The following is a 13,138-nucleotide window of genomic DNA, read 5'->3' on the forward strand; positions in this document are numbered from 1 at the left end:
AAGGTCCCAAGTTCAAACCCTAGTAAAAAAAAAAAAAAAAAAAAAAAAAAAAAGAATACATATAAAGTCCACAAAAAATGTATACATTAGGAAAATAAAAACTTGTATAATTAATATTACATTTATTGAAACATCATGAGATTAATGTTACCTTTAGCCTCTACAATTACAAGAGGTACTCAAAGTGGTGGCCATTAGCTTCCAGGCATTTATTAGACAGTGAACTGAAGTATGTGTACATTTTTTTGGCAGACTCTGGGTACATATGTAGGTGGGTGGGTATATTCCAGGGTGACCTCAAACTGTCAATCCTCCCACCTCAGTCTACCATTATATCTAGCTCGAGATATAGATATATGTATAATATATATAATATATATTATATAATGTACAGTTATATGTAAAATTATATATTTTTTTACATATAAAATTCTATATTATTTTATTTTGGCAGCACTGGAGAGTTTACTCAAGGTCTTTACACTGGGCTACATCCCCAACATTTTTTTTTTGCCATTTTCTCGGTTGTTTTTTGGTACCGGGGTTCGAACTCGGGTCCTTGCACTTGCGAGGCAGGCCACCAAACCACTGAGCTAAATCCCTGGCCATTTTTTTTTGCTTTTTTGAGACAGAGTCCCACTATGTAGTTGAGGTTGGCCTTCAACTCACAACAATCCTCTTGCTTCAGCCTCCCAAGTGCTAGGATTACACACATGCACCACCACACCCAGCTCCCAGTCCTTTTTTCAATTTATTTAGTTTGAGACAATCTCACTAAGTTGGCTAAATTGTGCAGCCTACACTTGAATTTGCCATCCTCCTGTCTCAGCTTCCCAGAGTGCTGGAATTACAAGTGTGTACCACCATGCCAGCCAAAAATTACTTTTTTTTTAAAGACAGAGTCTCACTATGTAGCCCAGGCTGGCCTGGAACTGCCGGTGATCCTCCTGCCTCAGCCTTCTGAGTGCTGGCATTTTAGGGGTGTGCCATCACACCCAACTATATTCTTTTTTTTTTTTTTTTTTTTTTTTTTTTTTGGTACCAGGGATCGAACTTGGGCCCTTGCACTTGCAAGGCAGGTGGCGGAACCACTTAGCCAAATCCCTGGCCCTCAACTATACTCTTAACAATACATGTATTATACTTACTTTTGAATAGGTAACAAAATATATTGTAATTAACCTAGAATTGAGTCAGATTTGAAAAAACACTTAATTAAAAAAAGACAAGTCTTAATTCTATACTGTGAATTCCCAGTGGAAAAGTGTGGGATTTTAATCACTCAGCTCAGAATTTTATAAGCTTTGCTGTTGTTGGATACAATATAAACACAGCCATATGCTTCATGATATACCACATTTCTCCCTCCAAAAAAGACCAGGGCTGGGGATTTGGCTCAGTGGTTCTGCCTTTTGCCTCACAAGCGCAAGGTCCTGAGTTTGGTCCCTGGTACAAAAAAAAAAAAAAAAAATGACAGCAACTGCGTCTTATATTAATTTTTGCTCTGAAAGATACAATAGGGCTCATTATTCAGAGGATGTCTTACTCTTTCATGAACAACAAATCTGTATTTATTCACGTACAAAAATCTACATTTATTCAAGTATAGTCATGTCATCTTCTGGTACATCATAACTCTCCAAACTCAGAATTCCAGCCTCAATTTCTTGCGACCCCATTTCCTGTAGACTCATTGGCCCCAATCTCTCATGTCCAGCAATAGAGCTCTCCTTAACTGAGCACTTCTTGTCCATGCAGCCTGCTTATAGTACAGTGGCAACAAAGCTATCCTCAATTTTATCCCATGAATTCTTCACCCATTACAATTCTTGCAGGCTTCCTAAAGTTTCCTTTAAATCAAGTGTAAACTTAATTGAAGACTTTCAAGACAGAAGTGACCATAGAAATGAGAGTTAAGAATGATGGAGCACCCAAAAGCAACACAACAGGCACCAAATTTCAGAAAACGTTTATTTCACATGAGTGCATTAAGGACATCTGTTACAATGCACAATGTCCTGAATTACGATGACTCACATTAGACACAACTACATCTGTTCATTATCAAGCTCACACATTATTTGCACATTGTGTCTATGCTCCCATTGGTCATTTGGTAATACATCTTGAGTTCATCTGTTTACACAGGCATTTACCTCTGGTCCAAAGGTGACCACCTGTGCACCTACAAATACTTAATTACAATTCATAGTGTCATTTATTTTAAGTATTAATGTCAATATTATTTCTTTATAATTATATATTAATATTATTTTACAATTCAATGCGTCCATCTTGTGTTGCTTCAGATGTATTAAATATGTCCATCAATCTGGTGACCTAAACTGGGACTTATTTTGGGGGTAGGGCTTATATTACAAGCATCCTAAAAACCATACTAGGGCTTATTTTCCAGTTAGGTCTCATTTTCAAAAGAAATACAGTAGATTATAATTACTCTTTTCTCAGGATGGGGATTTAGCTCAGTGCTTCTGCCACCTGCTTCACAAACACAAGGACCCAAGTTTGATCCCCGGTACCATAAAAAAAAAAAATTACTCTTTTCTCTAATCCCCTTGTCTTACTGAAATATTTATATAGATGGTCCCAAAATTCTAATTGCTTAATTTAGAAATGATATATTATTTATTAATTTATTTGTATTTTTAACATATAAAAACATGTTTTTAGACAGTTTTTAATCTCCTGAAACTGTTTATCACTACAAAGCTAAAGTTTTTCTCTCATTCAAAGGAGCACAGGTAGGCATGGTGGCACACGCCTGTAATCCCAGCACTCGGGAGGCTGAGGCAGGAGGATCACTGTTAAATTCGAGACCAGCCTGGGCTACATAGTGAATTCCAGGTTAGTCTCAAACTACATAGTGAGACCCTGTCTCAACAAAACAAAACAAAAACAACCACAAAGGAGCATAATTCAATAACAAACTCTTCTTTCACCCTTTTCTCAAAGGGAACCTCATAAATTCATACCACTTAACTAGCTCAAGAACTATTAAATTATTAATATTTTTGCAGACAAGATCTCACTATGTTGCCTAGGCTAGTTTCAAACTCCTGGGCTCACCCAACCCTCTTGCCTCAGCCTCCTAAGTAGCTAGGATTCTAGACTCATGTCACCATGCCTGGCTTTAAAATTATCTTTTTAAACAAGATGCAGGGCTGGGGATTTAGCTCAGTGGTGCTGTGCTTGCCTTGCAAGCACAAAGTCCTGTGTTTGATTCCCCATACTGGAAAAAAAAAAGTCAAACAAGATGCATACAAAATATGTTCAACTAATATTAGTTTAATTAAATGGAGATGTGAAATCAATGAAGAAATGTTTCTACAAAAGTACAGAACAGACGACTTTTGTTTCCCAACTCTTCTAAAGGCTTTCAAAAGGATGGTGCTTCTGATCCAACTATTTTTGCCAAAGTCAAATCTGGAAGCATCTTAGGCCCATAGTACATATGAACAATGTATTTATTGGGCAGAATTTACATAAAGACAACAATAGCATTTATTCCACTGAAAATGGGGGGAAAAACAGCATCACATTTCCATATTAAATGATAGCTTTTTTAAAAAAAAATCACAAAACATGACTGAATTTTCTATTAAGAAGCAGATTTTTATATTCACTATCTCAACTAGGTGAAGAAGAGTTTTCTTAAAAATAAGGGTATCCAGGGCTGGGGATCTAGCTCAGTAGTTCTGGCGACTGCCTCCCAAGCTCCAGGACCCGAGTTTGATCCCCGGTACCAAAAAAAAAAAAGGTAGCTGAAAAAAAGGGTATCTGGAAGGCAGCTGGAAGGTAGTTAGGATTTCAGTACTTAAATACAATTAACCTCTACAGAAGCTAATTCCAGATGGATTACTGATTACTGCCAGTAAAACACGATTAAAAAGATGTATTGAGGGGCTTGCTTATGTCCAGAAATATAAGCCTAAAGGTAAAATGTTAACAAATAGATAAGAAAAAAATATATATATACAATTCCACAGAGATGTAGAAAAAGTTTCATGAAAAATCAGTGCTAGCTTTCAAGTCAACCATAAATAGATATGATTTAAATGTTCCTTTGAAATTATGTTACTTACTCAAAATGCAGATTAGGAAATAAGAACAACACATGAAGCTAAGAATGATTCAGAAGTATAAGGTCAAGGGATTAGGACACTAATAAATTTTATGGTAATGAAAAGAGTACTTACAGCTCTAATTCCTATGATTTCAAGTTTTACAATTTGCTTTAATTCACATTTTAATAATAAAGTATATATTCTTAGGGGAGAGAATATCAGAAGCCTCAAATACATATGATCAGTTAAAGAAAAGAAAAGACTTCCTTTAGATCATTCCACAAAAGAAGGCCCCTTCCAGCTACCATGCTTCACCATGCCTGATCACCCCATGTTTGCAGCAGGGATGCAGCCTGTGCCCCTTCTCACTGCTGACAGTTATTCTCTATTCTTCAGTTATTCTGATTTAACGTCTAAAATTGTGAATGATTTTTGTCCCAAAGAAACAATGTGTAGTCAGTTGTGGTGATGTACACTTATAATTCCAGCACCCTGGGAGGACTGCAATTTCAATCCCACACCAACCAGGCAATGTAGTCTTTAGCAAGATCCTGTCTCAAAATAAAAAATTAAAAGGTAACTTTTTGGAGAGGTAACTCAGTACAAAGGCCTTAAATTCAATCCTCAATACTGAAAAAAATATGGAAATAAAAACAAATTATATTTAAACTAGGTGCAGCTTAATCTAACTATAAAAAAGAATTCAGTTAACATAATACTGGTTGCTTGTATAAACATAAAGTATCTCTGGAAAAATATAGAATGAATTGATAATGATGGTTGTATCCAAGAAGATGAAACAAGATAATTAAACAATAGGAATGGGAAGGTGACTTTTTATTATGCATCCTTTCAAACCTTTTTAGTTTGCAATGTACAGATATTATCTATTCAAAAACAACATTTTAGATAATAATATATATCAATTACTTGCAAATCACCGGAAGGAATTAGTAATGTAAGTAATGAAGAAACTGTATTTCAAAGTGATTTATATTTTTTCCATAACCCAAAACCTCTTCTACCTGATTAAAATATAATTTCAATCTTTTTTTGAGATTTAAACACATAGTTTAAGAATATATTTATTTGATGAAATACTAAAATTCTATAAACTAAAAAACTATTTTTAACTCAGACTATTCAATTAAGTCACAGAACCCAGAAAAAGTAAAGAAAAACAAATTCATTCTTGTCAGCTTTTGGCAGGGCACAGTGGCACATACTTGTGGTTTAAGCACTTGGGAGGGTAAGGCAGAACTGCAAGTTTGAAGATAGCCTGGGCTAGTCAATGAGTTCAAACCCATCCTGGACTTTTTTTTTAAAGCAAGATCCTGAAAATGTAAAATGTAAAGCTTCCATTCAGCTAAATTTGTCACAAAGTTAAAAGGGACCAAAAACAAAAATAACAAGGCATAAACTAGAATTACTTAAAATACACATTAACTTATTTAAATGTTTATCACCTAAAATATATAAATAGCTTCTTCAATAAAAAAACTCAAGCTGGGCGTGGTGGCACACACCTGTAATCCCAGCACTCAGGAGGCTGAGATAGGAGGATCACTGTGAGTTGGAGGCCAGTGCTGAGCTACAAAGTGAGTTCCAGGGAAGTCTCAACTACATAGTGAGACCCTGTCTCAAAAAACAAAAACAAAAAACTCAAGAAATTCCAGTTGAAAAGTGAATAAAGTGAGCTGGGAACAGTGGTGCACACCAGCAATCCCAGCACTTTGGGAGTGAGGCAGGAGGATCATAAATTTAAATCCAGCTTGGACAATTTAGTAACTTAGACACCATTTCAAAATTTAAAACTAAAAAAAAAAATTTCTTTTTAAAGGGTTGGGGTTGTAGCTCAGTGGTAGTGTTTGCTTCCCCAGTACTGTGGGGGGGAACGCAAAAAATTCACAGAACTATATTCAATCAATAAATTAAAAGATGTACCCTCACTGGTACAGAATGAACAACCTTAATCAATTATTTGAGATGCTCTGATTTAAATTTTGGATTTTGGAGCATTTTGGTTACAATACTGGGTTTTCAGATTAGAGATAATCTGAAAAATCCCCAAATCTGAAACATGTCTAGTCAACTTACTACGAAAACAAGGCATATTTATGACCTACTAGTTTTGCAAAAATTAAAGACATGATAAATTGGGCACAGTGACATGAGCCTATAATGCTAGCTACCTGGGAGGCTGCCTCAAGAGTTACAAGCCTCCCTGGGTAACTCAGACTATATGATAGAATGAAATTTTTACATAAGAAAAATATCCTCTGAGTTAGCAAATATTTGCCAATGTATATAAAGATATACAGACAAAGCTAGGTGTGGTAATCCCTACACTCTGGGAGGTGAAGACAGGAGGATGGCAAATTAGAGCCCAGCCTGGGCAACTATGCTAATTAGTGAGATCCTGCTGAAAATAAAAAATTGAAAACAGAGCTACGATAAGGCTCAGTGCAAAGGTCACCAGCAGTTCGATCCCCAGTACAAGAAAAAACAACAACAAAAACTCACAAAGATGTTCTTAAAGATCTGCTTGTAATAGAGAAACACAAGAAATAAACTGAACTCGCATCAGTAGCAAAACTGTTAAATAACAAACAACTGTTAAACTGGCAATTCAGCCCGAGATTTAGCTCAGTGCCTCACAAGTACAAGGATCCGAGTTCGATTTCAAGTACCAAAAAAAAAAATGTAAACTAGCAAGTCATACTATAGAATACTAATGCAATGATGTAGGTGACACATCCTAAAACAAAAAGACCGTAACAGAATAATAAAAGTATCAATAAATATTTGTTGACTAAATATAAACAGGCCAATTAACAGGGAGGGTGCATATCTCTTTATAAATAGACAAAGTTCTGGAAGGATAAATACCAAACTGTTCAATGTGGTTACCTGTGAAGAGAGGAAAGAGATTGGGCTGAAAGACAGGAATCTAGGAAGGAAAAGAAGTTGAGGAGAGACTTTTTTACTCTTTATGCTTTCTATTTCCTGAATGGTTTACAACCAATGAATATTCCTGTAAAACCTATATGCTTACACATATACTTTCTATATGAATACAATTTTTAAATTTAAAAACCTATAAAAGTGAAAAATAATTAGATCTCAAAGGGTCTATTATATAAAAAGGTACCAACTAGAGTAGAATCCCCAAAACAAGATTAAGTGCCATGTTTTTTGTTTTTTTGGTACTGGGGATTGAACTCGGGTCCTTGCGCTTGCAAGGCAGACCACCAAAACGCTGAGCTAAATCCCCGGCCCTTAAGTGCTATGTTTACAATACAAAAAACATTAGGCATGATTCTTAGATCTTACATATATGGTTTAATAAACCCTTACAAAAAGCATTCTTCACTAATATAACTTCCACATCCCCTACCACCCTGGCCATCATCCTCTGAATATTTCTGAGTCTCTCTATTAAAGCACTCAATATAGAATGCAATACTCCAGATGTGGTGTGGTCTAGTCAGCAACTATATACAATAAAACTAATACTTCTTTGTAATATTAGCACCTTATAATGAACATATTTAAAATCTTTGTATCGTGCACTTCTGAAATATTGTTGATGCACTTCTCAGAATTTCACTTTCAAAGCCTATTAATATTTGAAAGAAAACCAACCTGATTTTATTTCCAAGGTCTCAAAATAATATTTTTAAAATGTTAAACCAAAAATGGACATAAGACTCTAATTTTAGACAGGCACAGCAGTGGTACATGCCTGTAATCGCAGCACTAGGGAGATGGAGGCAGGAGGATTGCTGAAAGTTCAAGGCCAGCCTGAACTACATAGTGAAACCTTGTCTTAAAATAAAAATACAAAAAAACAAACAAACAAAAAAAACCCTCTAATTTTAACTTGATTCTATAAGATTTTCTTCTTTCAATAAATCAACAAGAATCATAAAATATGGTACTTAGCCATTAAATAAAATGACTGAAATTAAATGGGTCAAGAATAAATACTACAGACCAGGCGTGGTGGCACACGCCTGTAATTCCAGAACTTGGGAGCTGATGAGGCAGGAGGATGGTTGTGAGTTCGAGACCAGCCTGGGATACACAGTGAATTCCAAGTCAGTCTCAACTACATAGTGAGACCCTGTCTCAAAAAAAAAAAAGAATAAATCGTACAAAATTGTATATCCTTTTTGCATGTAGTAACTCTCTATAAAATCAAATGTTAACTAATAAAATGAGATAAAACTCCCAGTAGAATGGCAAGTATATGACTGATGCTCGACAAATATAATTTCTTCCCCTTAAAGTTCATATCCTTGATTAAGGACAATGTGTCAAAGAGACTAAAAGGCAGTACCTGTAATTCTATCGATTCACAAAGCTGAGGCAGGAGGATCTTGAGTTTGAGACCAGTCTGAGGCAACTTAACAAGTACTTAGTACTAAATAAGTTAATGATAAACTCGATTTAACAAACAGGAAAGAGACCAACTACAATCCTTTAACTAGGATCACAGGCCAATACCCCTGTTCTCTTGCAGTGCACTGACAACATTGGATTTTACAATGTGGGAGATAAACACAGGTTAAAATTCCCTCACAAATAAATAAATAAATAATTTCCTAATTCAAGGATTTTAATTTTTGTTTTTTTTACCTAAAAATATACTATTCTGGCTTACTTGCCCTTTCCACAGCTGTATATTAATTTTTCTTTCCTAATGAAGTACCCTTATTTCCACTCCCCATCTCAAAAAATCAAAACAAAACAAAACAAAAGGTTGCTAATGAAATGCTCCAGTAGCGCAACTGTGCTACACTTTGGATCTTGGTGTAGTGACACAGCCTTGTAATCTCAGCTACACAGGAAACTGAGGCAGAAGGATCATAAATTCAAGGCCAGCCTGGGAAATTTAGCAACACTCTAAGAACTTTAAAAAATAAAGTTAAAAGGCCTGGGGGTATGACTCAATGCTCCCTAGGTTTAACCCCTAATACCTTGAAAAAATTATTTTGGAAAAAGAGGACATTAAAAAATATTTTAGGTGTAAAATTAAATACTGGGAAAAAATACTGGGAAGCTCAATTAAATCAATTACATTAAAGATGACAGAAGGGGAAAAAAAGAGTAAAATTTCTTAAATAAAATTTAAAAATAAAAAAGACTACAAATGGAGGTGCCTACTTATAATATTTGCTTAAAATCAAAAAGCCATTTTAAAAACTTGAATATTTATTGTATTCTAACATGAGGCTACATACCTCTGTTTTGTTTTGTTTGGTACTGGGGATCAAACTCTGAACCTTGCACTTGTGAGGCAGGTAGCAGAACCACTGAGCTAAAATCCCTGGCCCTCCATATACCTCTGTTACAATGATCCATGTACTGGGGTGAACAAGACAAGGCATAAAAGGTTTTAAATGTGTGTGTGATATTTTAAAGTATTTTCATTTTTATAGAAATAGACTTATAGAATATTTAATTGGACTATTTAATATAATGGTCTCAAGACTGAAGTGTCTGCACTGGATTTGGAGTCTGAAGGCCTAGACTCAAGAACTACATATGAAAATAACATACTTAAAATATAAAGAATACCCAAAAAAGGCCATGATGCACACCTGTAATCCAGACACTCTGGTAAGCTGAAGCAGGAGGATGGCAAGTTCAAGGTAAGCCCAGGCAACTTAGTGAGACTCTAGATCAAATTTTCAAAATAAAAAAAGGATAGGGATGTAGCTCAGTAGTTCAGTGTAAGAGCCCTGGGTTTAATCTCTAGTACCACCACCTCCAAAAAAAAAAAAAGGACTCAAAGAGAATTACAATAAAATGTCATTAAAGTTCAAGGATTGTAAGGTTTTAAAGGATTACTAATATCCTAATATGCAGAGATAGAAAGGGATCATTTACTGTGTATTTACTATATGTAAGGCCCTGTGCCAAATACTTTCCATACATTGTCTTTGTAATTCTTAGACTGTAACTGTCCTTGCACAGACAATTACACTAACACTCGGAGATGTTAGGTATTTATTTGCCTCTAAGCAAATAAATGCAAAGCTAAGAATGAGATGACCAAGTCTATTTAACTAAAACCCTTTAGCCATTCCTTTACAATATTCTTTTACAAGGATAAAAATAAGAGGGAATAATTAGGACTCAATATGAAACCTAGAATCAATATTAGTTTAAAAAACTGGAATACAACTTATTTCCTTGTGCTATGTTACGATCTGCCATTTATTAGCTGAATAAGTCTAAGGCAAAGCCTCCTAAATTTTTCTACCTGACAGAAGAATCTAAACACATATCCAAGGGAATCCTTAAGTATAAGGTTTCTTTTGAAGTCTTTGCCTTTTACTTTAGAAACTAATGTGAATGTTACATTCTCCATATCATGTTTTTGTGTTTTAATATATTTTCCCCACACCTTCAAGTGAAATTGATGACAACTTCATAAATGTGTGTGCCATGTCATATGACCACAGGCTTATCTCCTAGCACACTGAAGCACGTCTAAGGGTGAAAATATTCCAATTTGAGAAGCATAAGTCTGAGAGAATGGAATAGTTATTTCTTCGTTAGTCAAGAACCAAGACCCAGACATCATGGTGCACGCTTGTAATTCCAACACACTGGAGGCTGAGGCTAGAGTCAGAGGCCAGCCTGGGCTACACAGTGACACCCTGTTTAAAAAAAAAATCCACACTGAGAATTATTTAGTACCAAATATAACTCAAGTCAGTTATTGACCATAGCCTTATTTGCAAGAAAGCCATTCTGACCCACATACAGAAGAAAGGAAACACCCTTCTCTCCACATCATCACAGTAATAAAGAATATCTCTATCTGCCAGAGTGGGAATGCATCTCAACAGTTCCCATGAGCACATTAAGGCCACTATAAGAAATGAGGTCCTGGACCTAGAAACCTTAAATAGATTATGCAAAAATGTTTAATTAGCCTTGCCAAGGTTCCCCTGTATTCAAAGGTAATCAATAGATACTTTCAATTTTTTTCCAAAGTGCTTTCAAATGCATTATTTTATTCAACTTCAGAGTCCACATAGAGGAAAACAAAAGCAGTCACTATCCCCATTTTTACAGCCTAAGAAATAGAGTCAATGGTAGAGTAAGTAGCTCTTCCAAGATTGCAATCAGTAGATTAGACTACAAAAGAGAAAATTAATCTCATCTGATTTCTGTTTTACTGGTCTATTAGGGAAACTGCGCATCTTTTCATATTTGTTTTGAAGTGTTTTTCAAACTGCAGCACATACTAATATCACACAGTGTCCATTCAGTAAGTTAGTGATAAACTCAATTTAACAAACAGAAAAAGAGACCAAACACAATCATGTAACACTAGGGACATAGGCCAATGCCCCTGTTCTCCTGCAGTACAGTGCTCATTGCTAATATTGGATTTTACAGTGAGGGAGAAAAGAACTAAGAAGTGGGAGGAGGGGAGATAAGCACAGGTTAAAATTCCCTCACCAAATAAATAAAATCCTAATTTAAGCGCTTTAACTTTTGCTTTTTTTAACCCAAAAAATACTATTCTGGCTTACTTGCCCCTTCCGCAGCTGTATATTAATTTTTCCTTCCTAATGGAATAATTTACCTCCCCATTACATCTTTCTCCTAAACGAGACCTCCAGAATGTGCCACATAAAGGAAAATGGGCTCTTAGGCGTTTCTCCTTTCTAGTAAAAAGCCAGTGCAACATATGCCAACACTAAAGACAAAAAGAAAAATAAAAGCTACTTGTATTCACTGTGAAAAAAATTATAGCATCTTCAAAACCTACGCGTTAATTTCCGTAGCATTAACTTTCTGAAGCATCAGGAACTCCATTAAAATGAAATAAAGGAGGAAAAAATGTAAATGATCATAACCTATGAATCTGGGTGGAACAAAGACTTCTCCTTTCATTATGCAGAGAACCAAATTGCCAAAAAACGCTCCCCTCAGATACGACGGGTGTCTACCAACGCCTGGTATGCGTATAAAAAAGAAAAAAAAATTATCTGGCCAAAAGCTACGCCTGCCTACCCTCCCTACGCCTCCTCCACCCTTTGCAAAACGCTTCGCCCCAGAGCCGGAGCCCCAGTCTTTTTCTCCCCAATACTGGGAAGTGGTTTAACCCTATGAGTTCTACAACCTCCTATGCCTTTTGGCAGGTTTCTCCAGGCACAAACCCCGTTCCAAATCCAGTCGCTGTCCCTCTCTCCCACATTTCCCAGACCCCCCAAAAGCTTGCTCCCCCACTGACCACTGACGTCAGAAAGGCCAAACACGCAGGGCCGCCTTAAGCCGCCGCCAGGCCCCCAGCCCCGGCGCGCCCTTCCTTCCTCCCGGCCAAGGCGTTCCTAGCTAGGGACGCGAGCTCACTCTCCAGTTTCCCCGCCGGCTCCCCAGAGGGGCGAAGAAGGGAGAAGCAGCGCAGTCACCCCCTCCGGTCCTTCAGCAGCGGCGAGGTGGGCACGAACCCTGCGCTCGCTCGCAGCTCAGGTCCAGGGCTGCTCGCTCTGCCTGCCCCCCGAATGCGGCTGGCAGTGAGGGAAAGGTGTGGCCCGGGATCCGGGCCCTCGAATGAGGGCCTGGAGGTTCCCAGATACTCAAACGGCGGCGTCGGGCCTCACCCACGATCTATCTCCTCCCAGTCACCACCCGAGATCACCCAAGACCCTTCTCCCGGGCCGCGAACGCCGCCCTCTGGGACTCCGGGTCCGGAGCTAGTCAGGTGGCGACTGGTGGCGACGGGTGACCATGGCAACCTGAGGTGCGCGGCGGCCCGCCCCCGGCTCCCGGGGTCACTCACCTGAGGGCTCCGAGCCGAGCTCGGAGAAGCGCGGAAGGAAAGAAAACGCGGCTGCGAGGCCGGTGGCCGGGCCCCGAAGCGGCCGGCTCTGAGATGGGGCGGGGGCGTGAGGGCGGCGGTCTTGGTTTGCCGTGGGTCCTTCCTCCTTGGCGCCTTCGCGTCAATCCATCAGTTTGTCAGCCAGTCCTTCTCGCGTCCGCCCCTCCCCGGCCCGCGACCGCTCGGCTCAGCCTCCGGCAGACTG

At 37.8% G+C, this 13,138-nt stretch overlaps 1 protein-coding gene across 2 annotated transcripts in view; it reads right to left on the reverse strand.

Moving 5' to 3' along the window:
* Wdr47 (WD repeat domain 47) overlaps positions 1–13,132 on the reverse strand; it is a 62,917-nt gene extending 49,785 nt beyond the window's left edge. Inside the window, exon 1 of one of the 2 annotated variants that reach the window (XM_010605953.2) lies at positions 12,895–13,132. The gene's annotated coding sequence lies outside the window, so the exon portion shown is untranslated. Of the gene's footprint in view, positions 1–12,715; positions 12,834–12,894 lie in introns of those variants that run through there. The other variant, XM_019204811.2, reaches the window with a different exon arrangement.
* Between the last annotated feature and the right edge of the window lie 6 nt (positions 13,133–13,138).

Source organism: Fukomys damarensis, unplaced genomic scaffold, assembly GCF_012274545.1.
Source record: "Fukomys damarensis isolate Sample0158 unplaced genomic scaffold, DMR_v1.0_HiC HiC_scaffold_33, whole genome shotgun sequence".
NCBI classification, from domain to species: Eukaryota; Metazoa; Chordata; class Mammalia; order Rodentia; family Bathyergidae; genus Fukomys; species Fukomys damarensis.